At 34.0% G+C, this 13175-nt stretch overlaps 1 pseudogene; it reads left to right on the forward strand.

Moving 5' to 3' along the window:
• The first annotated feature begins 678 nt into the window (after window positions 1-678).
• On the forward strand, window positions 679-7727 carry LOC114389925 (annotated as a pseudogene).
• The last annotated feature ends 5448 nt before the right edge of the window (window positions 7728-13175 follow it).

A 13175-nucleotide genomic window follows, 5' to 3' on the forward strand; every position in this document is an offset into this window, starting at 1 on the left:
CACTAGAGCACCCAAAAATGTTTGTTCTAAAGCCTCTAAACTGCAACCTTAATAAAATCCCTTTCTTTTAAACTTTTTGCTCCAAAATGTTATCTCAGAAAGGCTTATGTGCTAGCCTGGTAACTGAGCTAAGCATGTACACAAAAACAACATCGGTTTAAGTGATTGCGCGCTAAGCCCAGGATGTGTGCTTAGCCCAAACAAGTAGCAAAGGAAACAATTAGTTAAGCACACTACTTACGTTGTGTGCTGCCAAACTTCAAATCTTCTCCCAACAGCCTCTAGATGCTTGCCACGTGGTCTTCCAAGTTGTCTCATATGTGCTAAGCGCACTACTTACGTTGTGTGCGGCCAAACTTCAAAACTTGTCCCAACAGTCTCTAGATGCTTGCCACGTGGCCTTCCAAGTTGTCTCATATGTGCTAAGCTCGGTTGGCGCGCTAAGTGCACTTCTTCATCACCCAAAAGTGCTTTCTTCGCTGTTGATGTACCAAAATTCTACAAAACAACTAAAACCAATAAATTTGCTAAAATTAACTTCAATAAGCTAAAAAGTATAAAAGATATTGAATTCTAACTTATTGAGAACAAACTTAGCAATAAATATGAAAAATTAAGATAATTGTTTTGCAAATTGAGTGCAAAAACTAAGCATGCACAACAATTGTCATTAGCACAATGGGTTTGTCTCATTTCCAATGGAGACATGCAGCAAGCCAAACACCACCGCCGCTAATCGCCAAACGCCCTCCAGATTGCGGTTATGATTATGCCACACATCGAGAAGGAGTAGTCGCCAACGAGTCAAAGGAAATTAAGCTTATTTTTTGTGCTACACCCTGGGGAATCAAGATGGCGATAGAGGGGGAATTCTGACGAAGGAGTTGGATCTTGGGAGTCAAAGATTAGGTTAGGTTCTGATGTGCAGCGGAGGGGTGTCGCTCCCTAGTACAAGGCCCAAGAGCGTGTCAATGTATGTTGCGCTTCTTGTGTCCCTCATGCGAGTGATCTCGATAGTTGTAACAATAATAATCTTGTCCTTTCTAATTAACCGCAGAATCAAGATTAGAATTGTTATATACTTTAATCACTTCAACCAAGCATTTTCTGGTGGTTAAAAATTTTCAAAAAAGTAATCACCGTAAAATGAAATTAAATAATAATAAAATTTACACCACGGTATCCTTTAAAGCCATCTTTTGACAGCAAAAACCAAAATTATTAACCGACAAAAAAGGTTAGGGATTAAGATCGGTCAATTCTTTGTTCAGAGATTAAAAGTGAAAAATATAATAATGAAAACTAAAAACTATAGCTAAAATACTTAATCTGTAATTAAAAAATGGAATGATTTTAAAATTAATGAAAAAACAAATTATAAATATCCTAAAATACATTATCATTCTCTCTCTCTCTCTCTCTCTCTCTCTATATATATATATATATATATATATATTATCAATAACATAAAATTAAAATTTATATAAAAATATCAAATCCTATATTTTATAATTTGATTTTTGACCAAATTGATTGTTCATGTTTACTTCAAAATTTGCGTGATCAATTAATCATAGAATACAACCGATGTATTTGGTAATGCGTTCATTGTCATTAGACGTAGATTCGTGAAGTAATGTATTGTTAGATTAGAATTTGTAAGGTTCAACGTAACTTTTTAACTTAAGTTTAGATAAAAGTAATTTAAATGTAACCTTGTGTACATGTTTTATTGTAAAAGTAGGTTGATCGTATAATTATTATATTAGACATCAAGTTTGAATAGAAATTAAAATATAATATTATAATTTATTTTATTATTTTTTTAATTAAAACATATTCTAGGAAAATGATTCATGTAATTAAATCTTCGTGAATCTGCCCTTGGAGAGGGGGAAGTTATATAAAAACTTGTGTTTTATCTTTTTTTTAATACAAAAAAGGATACTTAAATGCATAATATATTATTACATGCATCTTATTAAAAATTGCATGAACCCTCATTTGTAATTGGCAAACATCAAGGTATTCCATTTGATACAACTTCAACGACCATTTAGAGACTCAGACGAACCAGTTTTACAATGTAAAATAGAATGAAAATGGTATAATTAATAAGATGAAAATGTTATAATACAACCTGAGATAAGAAAAAAAAAAAGTTACAGACTTTATTTGCTATGTAGCGTCAACTAAAAAGTTGGACACAATATACACAACTGTTTAGCTTTAAACTTGTAGTAGGGGTGGGTAAGCGGGTCAGCCCACCCGCATAAACTCGTATTGGCAGTGGACCGGGCCAGTCTGTCCCGCTTCTTACACATATCAAATAAATTAGTTCATCCCCGCCTCGCGGACCCCGCGGGTCAAACCGGTCTATCCGCGGGCCTAATTTTAAAAGAATTTCAGTTTTAATAAAAATACAATACAATTAAGTTTAATAAAAATGTAAATAAAATCTCAATAATTAGTCAATTACATTAATAAAATAAATAATGTCTTAACAAAAAAAATCCAATCAATAAATCTAAAATATGAAATTCAAACATCTCCAGCAACAAATGATTCCATATTTAAAATAGTTTCAGCCTTCTCCATCTCTAATGTGAGCTATTTTTTATAATAAAAATATATTGAAAAATATTTATTTAACAATTATTTTTGGCTTAAATGATAAGAATTAATATTTTTATTATTTATGACTTGCAGATATGAAAAGGATAGATTAAAAGAGAAAAAGGATCAAGAATATATCAAAAACGAAAATTTTTAGCATGTTATCACTTATCTTTTTATCTTAATCTTTTATTTTCTATTATCTTTTATTATCTTATCTTATCTTTTTTATCTTTATCATCTTTTAATTTAAATCCTTTATTTTTATATTTAGATCTTTATCTTATCTAATATATTTCTTTATTTGTTGTTTTAAAAAAAAAATTAAGTGAAAAAAGAAAATCAAACCTAATATAATTGGATCAATATCACATAAATCAAATCTAATGCGGGCTGCAGGCAACCCACGGACCCCACGAGCCAAATCCGCATAGTCCGCGGGTTCAGCGGGACGGGTCCAAAAATATGATATAACCATGGACTGTTTAAAAAAATTAATCCGTAACTCACGTGGACCACTGATCCCACGGGCCAGTCCATGGACCTGGGCCCGTTTACCCACCCCTAACTTGTAGTGTCAGATAGATGGTAGACGCAAAGTTGATGGTGAAACTTATTTAATGTTAGGTCTTCCATGGCAGCAATAAGCCATTAAGCTATTTTATAAGCCCTTCCAAACACTTTTGTTACTTATATTATAAGATAAGCTCATATAAGTTGTTCATAGGCTAAAATAGACTTATCTATACAATGATTACTTCAATAATCATTAATATATTTTATTAATATTGCGTTTTGAAATAATTCATCATATACAACAAGATTCAAATAAACTAAAATATACTTTAAATCTATTTGATTTGTTTTGTGTTTATTCTAACTACTACGCTATTAATAGGGTTAAGAGTTCTTTTTTTACTGCAAGGGTGAGACAGTTTTAAATATATGTGAATACTAGTTTAGCCGACTTCCCGCACTTTAACTCTGCCACATTTTAGTTACGTAATTAATATTTTTTTTATTTCATTTAATTCCAAAGGTTTTGTTTAATTTTTTTATAAGATTGAAATATAAGTTAAAATACCAAAAATATTAAATTAATTAGTATTCAAATATATTAAATTAATTATTAAAATTTGCAAATATTTAAAAGACATGTATTTACAAAAGGTTTTATGTTTAATTTGTCTATAATTAAGATTGAGATATATACTATCTGTTAAAATACAAAAAATTAAATTAGTTAGTATTCAAATATTTTTTTTATTAAAATTTGCAAACGTACTTTTAATTCACATATGGTAATGTTCATAAAATAAAATTAAAATTAAAATACAATGTTAAATAAATATGCAACAAGTAAATTACATAAATATAATTCAATTGTTTATATAGTAGAACTTACACGACAAATCTAAAACTAAACAAAAAAGTAAGAAATAAGTATTATATTGAGGTACTTATTTATTTAACATTTATCTGTATTTTTTAATAAAAGGTTGGCAAAAGGAGGACAAGCAGAAAAAATTGATGCGGCCTGCTGTTTCATGGATAAACCGAATTTGGTAAAGGAATCAGCAGCAGCATGCATCTATATAAACAATTGACTTCTTTGGCCGAAAATTAAACCATTCTTTAACCAAAAGAAGTATAAGTGATTTTTAGCAGAGGTTAGAGCTTTCAACTCTTGACAGAGTGGGAAACAATGCTGCACCGATTTACATGTAGATGTAGATGTAGATGTAGGGCATCCATCCAACACAAACTCAATAGCTATCTCAGAGCCCGACTGCACTAAAATTTTACCAAAATCATGTTGCCTTGCAATCGTAGGACTTATTGGAATGCTATGCTGCCTTAGAATATGACGATATAAACCCCAAATATCATACTTCCTTGCAATCTTCATACCATGATAAATACCCCAAATTTCAGCCTCATCAATTGACAAACATTCCCCAAGCTTAACCGAAAACCCAAGCACGAATCTACCAAGGTTGTCACTGAATATACCTCCGCATGCAGCAGTACCTGAAAAGGGATCATAGGCACCACTCACATTTAGCCTCAACAACCAATCCTTACTATTTTCGGGCTTCCACTTCAAGATATTCCTCATCATCAACTTGTGAGAAGCATGGGCTCTCATATAATCTTTATAACGCTTAAAGACAATATCTATGGTTTCCCTAAGATCTAAATAGCCCCATCTTGAAAGAACATAAGGTCATCGCGGCATTCCCACAACAGTTCCACTGCAATCCCAAAAAAAAGCTGCCTCTGAAAAAGATAAATTTGTTTCCAGCCACACTGTCACATCTGACATCACCATTAAAAAACTTTGGTGCTAATTTCTTAGGTAACACACTTCTCCAAAATGCAGCCACCTCTGAAAAACATGCATGCCTTATTGTGTTTGGGCTATGTTTTCATCTTTAATACTAGTACTATTAATTAGATGTAGCTATTGATGCTTTCTACATTACTTACAATTTATAAGCAATTAAGCATTTTTATCTGTATGATGAACATACCAGTGTCAACATCGGGCACCTCAAAACAGTTGTACATATTCTCCAGCAACCCTTCGTAACTGGAGTTTCTCGAGTTTGCAAGTCAATCCCTCTCTCACCTTCAGTTAGCAGTGAGGAGAGGCGCCATTCTCCTCTTAAACACATCCATGTTGATGTGGTTTGTACCCTCAGCAGGAAGCCGGTCTGGATTATAGTATCTGACAGAAATCCAGAGTACATTTCTTGGGATCGACGCCATAAAAGTAAGGGTTTAAAGCTACGTATTGAAGAAGTCCTTGCTGCTGCCCAGTCTAACTTAACATTAAGACCTTCCTCAGTTATTCTTTTCTTTGCCAATGGGCTTCCAACCCAGATTTACAATAAACTTCGAGATGAGTTTGGGGGATCTGAAATTTGGATGGATTTCTCTGTTTTCAGTTCTGACATGTTGGAAGAAACTGAAGGTGACTGGATGAATGTTATTGCAAGATCTTACAGAAATGCATGTGTCCTTGAAATCAACCCCGCTGATGGCAAGGATGTTGAGGGTACAAATTCTGGATGTACTGTTCAAGGTTCAACTGTGGACTCTTCCCAACTAGAGCCTTCAGTAGAAAAAGCTGAAGCTCAGCTGCAACTAGTGGAAGAAAATGCTAGAAGTGGGGACTCCTTTCATCTTGAGTTTTCAGTAGATGAGGCCGAAACTCAAGCACTGCCTACAGAAGAGAATATCAGAACAAACTTGGGGGTTATGTTCTGTTCCATTCTTATGGGAATGAAACTAAGTTCAATGGAGAACAAAGTTAGTGAATCTTCTAATCCTGGGAATCTTTTAGGTGAGACTGATCTAGTAAATTTTGATACAACAGCTATGATAGCTCTTGTATCAGGAATTAGTAATGGTGGAACAGAGAAACTTTTGGCCACTCCAGAGAGTGGAATGAGGCAGCGGTTTTAGGGAAACTACGATTTTGTGATTGGTCAAGTAAGTAAGTTCTCTTATTCGAACTTTTGCCTCTTGTTTTGTGTGTCTAACCTTTTGCATGCATAGAATCATTTGGTGGTAAAACATTTGATGAACAAGAACAACAATAATTTTATGTAGTTTTCATAAATTATTCTGATTGTTATCAGCATCAACCAAACTGATTAAAGCTTTCCTCTATTTTTGGTAGATAACGTCTGAAATTCAAAACCCAATCTATATGGAATTTGGTAGAATCCTACGTGGGAAGAGTGGCCTAATTTGTGAGAGTGTTCTTATGGAATTTAAGGAGTTAGTATCAATGTGTGGAGGGCCCAATGAGAAACTGAGAGCTGACAGGTTAATAAATTGTCTCAGGTGAGTTAAATCTATGTTTATCTGCCAAAAAAATAGAAAGAACGAAAGAAAAATCGCAAAAGAAAATTATTTTGATATTGCTAGTTTGTTAACTATGCTAAATAATCAGTTTTAGGAAATTAATTGGAGACTGTTTCAATAAACTCATGCAGTTGCATTTCATGATTTCTTTTACCTAATCTTGTATTTATATAGTTCACTCTTGAATCAAGTGTCTTTGTTGATGCTATTTTTTGTTGTGCTGACAAAAGTACTATTTGCAACATTTTGCACTGACAAGCTGGAGTATCATCACAGGGTTGTTCCTGATACTCCCTCAGAACGCTTGATGGGCCTCCCATCAACTAGGAAGCTGGCATTGAAAAACAAGGTTGTCTTTGGCACTGGTGACCATTGGCATGCCCCAACTTTAACAGCAAATATGGCATTTGTTAGAGCTGTTTTACAGACGGAGATGTCCCTTTCTACTATCGAACATAGACCAAGGGCCTTAACTGGTGATTAGCTACATACATGCATGAAAACAAGTTTTGAGGCATTCAAAATCAGGTACTAGAATCTACTTTCTATTAAACGTGTTTGCCACATCTAGTCATAAAAAATTTATTGCATAAACAAATAAGAAAATCTGCTTGGTGGCTGTTGAGTGTCTGCTTTGTTGAATAAAGGTGAATGGTAGTAATTTGTAAAAGATGAATGTTATTCCCGGTAGTCAATAGAGTAACTGCATGTTTCTGATTATGTACAAGGGTCCTTGTATTAGATGATGTTTCTCTCTTTCTGATTAGTATTTATTGAAGTATTATACTCCAATGCTAGATGGAAATATAAAATTGTTAACTTGTTAATGGTTATATTACCATACATAGAAGTTTGTGTCATCAATGAGCTACTTCACTTGAGTGTCACTGTGTTCGGTTTGCATATTCTGAACTTTTTCATAATTCATAATCTGGCCACTATGATATTTATCGGAATGATGATCTAATAATGTATGCTATGTGGAAGGTTCAAATTATATGGGCTACAACTTTTTTTATTTGTTGCTTCAATCATCATATCTTTTTACCTTAGTTTTAGCAGTGTCAGTGTCAATGTAACTTGCTAGATGGACTCTTCATATATAATCCAGGATGCAACCAAGTTTAATAGAATTCCTCCTCTCAAATCTCTTATCCTCAGGCTGTCAATTAAATAATTGGGCTGAGTGTTCAACACATGGCGCTTGCAAATGCAGCCTTCTTGGGGGTGTTGAGTGTATTAATTGCTAGCTTAACATGTTGTAATGGAGGATGGTACTGCACCTGAACTACCCTTTTCTGATCTTGAGAGCTACCATTGGTAATCTTTGGCGGCAGTGGTGCTTCCACCTCTACAGCGTGGATCCGAAGTCTCTGATGATCTGCCATGAATACAATAAGAGAGTGCTCTTACTATCTCATCTTTTTTTATGGCTACCCTTTGTGTTTTTGTTCAAGTGACAATAATGTAATGTCCCTGCTCCAAGTACAGATTCTTTAATTGACTTGTCAAGTGTGAAAATATTTTATGGGAGGTGGACTGAGTGATCTCACAAAAGATACTTTGGTGAGGTTACCTTCCTCATTTATGAAAACATGATATTAATATTGATGAGAGCTCCTTTTTATTTTGTTGAGGCTCGGAAGATTGCGTTTGACTAGGGAAGCCTTAACTTTATCAATGGCATGTACACTTGTTAAAGTTCATTCTTTTCTACTTTTATAGGGAGGTACCTGTAGAAGCAAAGCTTCATGGTGAATCAAAGGTGTTTTGATGATAACAATGACGATAACAAAAGATGCTGACAAAGGTGATGACAAAAAGTTCAGAGATCAACCAAAGAACAACTCAAGTGAATCAAAGATCAATCAAAGAACAACTCAAGTGAATCAAGAACAATTCAAAAGTTCAAGATAAGAATCAAGAAGAATTCAAGACTCAAGAAGAAAGTTAAGAGTCAAGAATCAAGATTCAAGGTTCAAGATCTCAAAAATCAAGATCAAGATTCAAGATTCAAGATTCAAGAATCAAGAGAAGACTTAATCAAGATAAGTATAAAAAGTTTTTCTCAAAAATTGAGTAGCACATGATTTTTCTCAAAACATGTTTACCAAAGAGTTTTTACTCTCTGGTAATCGATTACCAGATTGCTGTAATCGATTACCAGTAGCAAAATTGTTTTGAAAAAGTTTTCAAATTGAATTTACAACGTTCCAATTAATTTTAAAAAGTTGTAATCAATTACAATGTTTTGGTAATCGATTACCAGTGCCTTTGAACGTTAAAATTCAAATTCAAATGTGAAGAGTCACATCCTTTCACATAAAAGCTTTGTGTAATCGATTACGCTGATTTGGTAATCGATTACCAATGATTGTTTCTGAATAAAATAAAAAGATGTAACTCTTCAAATGATTTTTGACTTTTTCAAATTGGTTTTAAGTTTTTCTAAAAGTTATAACTCTTCTAAATGGTTGTCTTGACCAGACATGAAGAGTCTATAAAAGCAAGGCTTTGTTTTGCATTTCGAGAATCTTGAACACTTATTCATACAATCATTTACAAACCTTGAATCTCTTTGAACTTCTTCTTCTTCTTCGTATCAAAAGCTTTCTGAAGTTTTCTAGTTTTCCAAACCTTGAAAACTTGTGCTATTCATCTTTTCATTCTCTTCTCCCTCTGCCAAAAAGAATTCGTCAAGGACTAACCGCCTGAATTCTTTTTGTGTCTCTCTTCTCTCTTTTCCAAAAGAACAAAGGAATAACCGCCTGAATTCTTTTGTGTCTCCCTTCTCCCTTGTCAAAAAATTGAAAACGACACAGTCTGAGAATTCTTTTGATTCTTCCCTTTCCCTAATACAAAAGTGTTCAAAGGACTAACCGCCTGAGAATTCTTTTGTATCCCCATTCACAAAGTATCAAAGGTTTAATAGCCTGAGATCTTTGTCTTAGCACATTGGAGGGTACATCCTTTGTGGTACAAGTAGAGGGTACATCTACTTGGGTTGTTGACTGAGAACAAGAGAGGGTACATCTCTTGTGGATCAATTCTAGTGGAGGGTACATCCACTAGATTCAAAGAGAATAAGGGAGGGTACATCCCTTGTGGATCTTTGTTTGTAAAAGGATTTTTACAAGGTTGAAAGAAATCTCAAGGACCGCAGGTCGCTTGGGGACTGGATGTAGGCACGGGTTGTTGTCGAACCAGTATAAAAACTCTTGTGTGTTTGTTTCCTTCTTCTCTACTCTTTTACTTTCCGCTGTGCATTTAATTTCCGCTTTTACTTTTGGTTAAGTTTCTCTTCTACTCCTTATTCTCTTAACAACATAAGTAAAAGCCTTAAAAGAGTAAATTTTTAATTAGTAAAGGTTTAGGAATAATTAATTCAACCCCCTTCTTAATTATTATGAGGCCACTTGATCCAACAAGTGGTATCAGAGCAGGTATCTTGTAGAAAGTCTAACCACTTCAAGATAGATGGCCTCCTCAAATTCCCTATTTCCTGAAGGAAATTCCATTCACAGACCACCCATTTTCAATGGTGAGGGTTACCATTATTGGAAAACCTGCATGCAGATATTTAGTGAAGCCATAGATCTAAATATTTGGGAAACAATAGAATTAGGACCACATATATCCACTATAGTAGATGTAAGCACAAGCACTACAACCCAAAAACCTAGAGATAAGTGGACAGATGAAGATAGGAGAAAAATCCAGTACGATCTCAAAGCCAAAAACATCATCACTTCAACCCTAGGAATAGATGAGTACTTTAGAGTGTCTAATTGTACTAATGCCAAGGATATGTGGGATACTCTCCAGTTAACCCATGAAGGAACCACAAATGTTAAAAGGTCTAGAATAAATACCCTTACCCATGAATATGAATTATTTAGTATGAACCCAAATGAAAATATCCATAGTTTACAAAAAATATTTACACATATAGTAAACCATCTTGCATCTTTAGGAAAAATCTTTTCTAATGAGGATTTAATTAATAAAGTCTTAAGATGTTTAAGTAGGAAATGACAGCCCAAGGTAACTACTATTTCTGAAAGTAAAGACCTTTCTTCCATGTCTCTTGCCACTTTATTTGGTAAATTGCAGGAACACGAGATGAAACTTCAACGCCTCAATCAGAATGAAGAAAATGACAAAAAGAAGAGAAGCATAGCCCTTAAAGCCTCATCTTCAATACAAGAATAAAATGAAGAAGAAGATTCAGATGATGAAGAAGATTTTTCCTTCTTTGTTAAGAAATTTCAGAAATACATCAAGAAAAGAAGAATTGACAGGCGTTAGAATTTCAATAATGGAAGAAAATCACAAGATGATTCTCAAATCTTGAGGTGTTACAAATGCAACCAAATTGGTCACATCAAGGCCAACTGTCCGTCAAATGAAGAATGGTCGAAGAAAAGTGAAAAGAAAAGATTTGACGAAAGAAGAACTAAGAAAGCATACATTGCATGGGATGACAATGATTCATCCGATGGTTCAGAAAAGGAGATTAATCTTCTAACCAAAGATTATGAAAGTGACGAGAACATCTCTCAAGGATGAAAAACAAGGAGAAAAAACATGATCCTCATCTTTGAAGATCTAGACAGTTCAATCCTGAAAAAGGTAATATCAAAATCATTATCTTGTTAAAATTTCTCTTAAAGTTGAAATTTTTATTCAAACAATTTGATTATGATGACTAACAATTCTGTATTTGTTTGTCTTTTGATTGTTTGAAATCATGAGTATATTTGCTTGATTGATTTCATCTTATTTGCATGAAATATTCATTCATATATTTAAGTAAAATCAATATTCTTCATACTTGTGTTTTGATTGTTTTTGATAAAATTGATTATCTTCATGTTTTAATGTTTTTGCATGATATGATATGTGAATTACATGATTCAGAATTATTCATAAAGTATTTTCAAATATATTTTTCATAAAAAAAATATTTTGATAGTAACTCAAAACTTCTTCTCTCCTAGAAAGTCTTTTGGTTTTGTTTTCTGGCTAAAATAACCACTGGTAATTGATTATTATAATTGTGTAATCGATTACAAGCAGTTATTTCTGGCAATGTTGCTCTCTGGTAATTGATTACCATTTTTGTGTAATCGATTACAACGCGTCCCTGCACCTATATATTCAGATTTCAAATTCTGAAACCTGCAACGCTTCTCTCTCTCGAAAACCCTCGCCCCCAAATTTTCTTCCAGTCATATCTCACTCAATTCTTGACCAAATTACTCCGCACAAAGCCCAAACTTCATCTTTTTTTCAATTTTTTTCATTTGAACCGATTGAAATCCCGAAAAAACTCCTCAAATGGCAGTACCATCGAAGAAGCAGAAAGGCACTTCGAGTCGGAGTCAACGGCATTCCGGGTCACAGGAAACTCCAATTCCTCCCTCCATTCCCTCTGGATCATTGTTCTCATTAGAGGAACAGCGTATACGGTACACAAACCTCTTTTCCTCTCGTTGCATTATAAACCCAAAATTCATAGATATGAAGTTCTTCTCAAATGAGAATTTTGAATGCTTTCAAGCATTTGAAAACTCCAATCTTATTCCATTCATGTCTCTGAAATTACCTGTTTATTTTGAACTAGTCAAAGCTTTCTATTCTAATTTAGAAATCCATGAAGGTATCATAATGTTTGAGGTTTATGGGATTAAGATGGTCATTGACCAATCCCTATTTTATGATTTAACAAAATTGCCTAGTGAAGGTGTTCCTTTAGAGGGTGCACTGATTGATGATTGGAAATTCGATTTTTCTGTGCATGATGCCCGCCGGTTGGTTTGCACCAACCAAGCGGATATGACTAGAAGGCTTCTTGCCGGTTCATTGGCTTTTGAAAGCCGCATCCTCCATTACCTTATTGTTTGCATTTTGCTTCCTAGATCTTCAAACCTTGCCCAGGTTTCTGAAGAAGATCTCATTGTCATGTGGGCCTTTCATAAAGGTTTACAAATTGATTGGGCACACCTTGTTAGATATCGCATGCATAAGGCATTGCGATTGAATGCCCCATTGCCTTATCCTCATCTTGTTACCCTTTTCCTTCAACACTTCAACATCCCTCTTGATTCTGAACCTTATGTTTCAATCAAGAGATCATTCCTTATAGGCGCTTCAGTCATAACATCCTTTGGTTATATAAAGGAGCATGATGGCTCTTGGGTGAAGAAGGGTGCTAGAAATGTTGGTGAAGAAGGACATGAAGGAGATGATTCATCTCTTCTTTCGAAGATTATGGACAGGTTTGATGGTCTTCAAACCTTTGTTGGTGAGAGGTTTGACACTTTGAAATTGCAAGTGGATATGCGCTTCAATGACATGGAGTCAAGAATCACAAAGGTTGAAGAAGATGTGTCTTACATTCGTTCAAGCTTTGATCTTCCACCACCGCCACCACCATCATCTTAGATCTATATTTTTATATTATTAGTACTTTGATTTTCAGCCTTGTATTTTGGCTATATTATTATGGTATTTGAACAATTTACTATTTCCCTATTTGCATGGTATGTTTGAACAAATATTAAGTATGTTATTTGACTATATGGGTTTTATAGATAATCTATTTATGATTGTTGCTTCATGATTCTTGCTTCATGGTTTGGTTGTTAGTTTCTCAATGAATATTGTATGGATGTTTAGTT

The sequence above is a fragment of the Glycine soja genome, chromosome 16, assembly GCF_004193775.1.
Source record: "Glycine soja cultivar W05 chromosome 16, ASM419377v2, whole genome shotgun sequence".
Classification (NCBI taxonomy): domain Eukaryota; kingdom Viridiplantae; phylum Streptophyta; class Magnoliopsida; order Fabales; family Fabaceae; genus Glycine; species Glycine soja.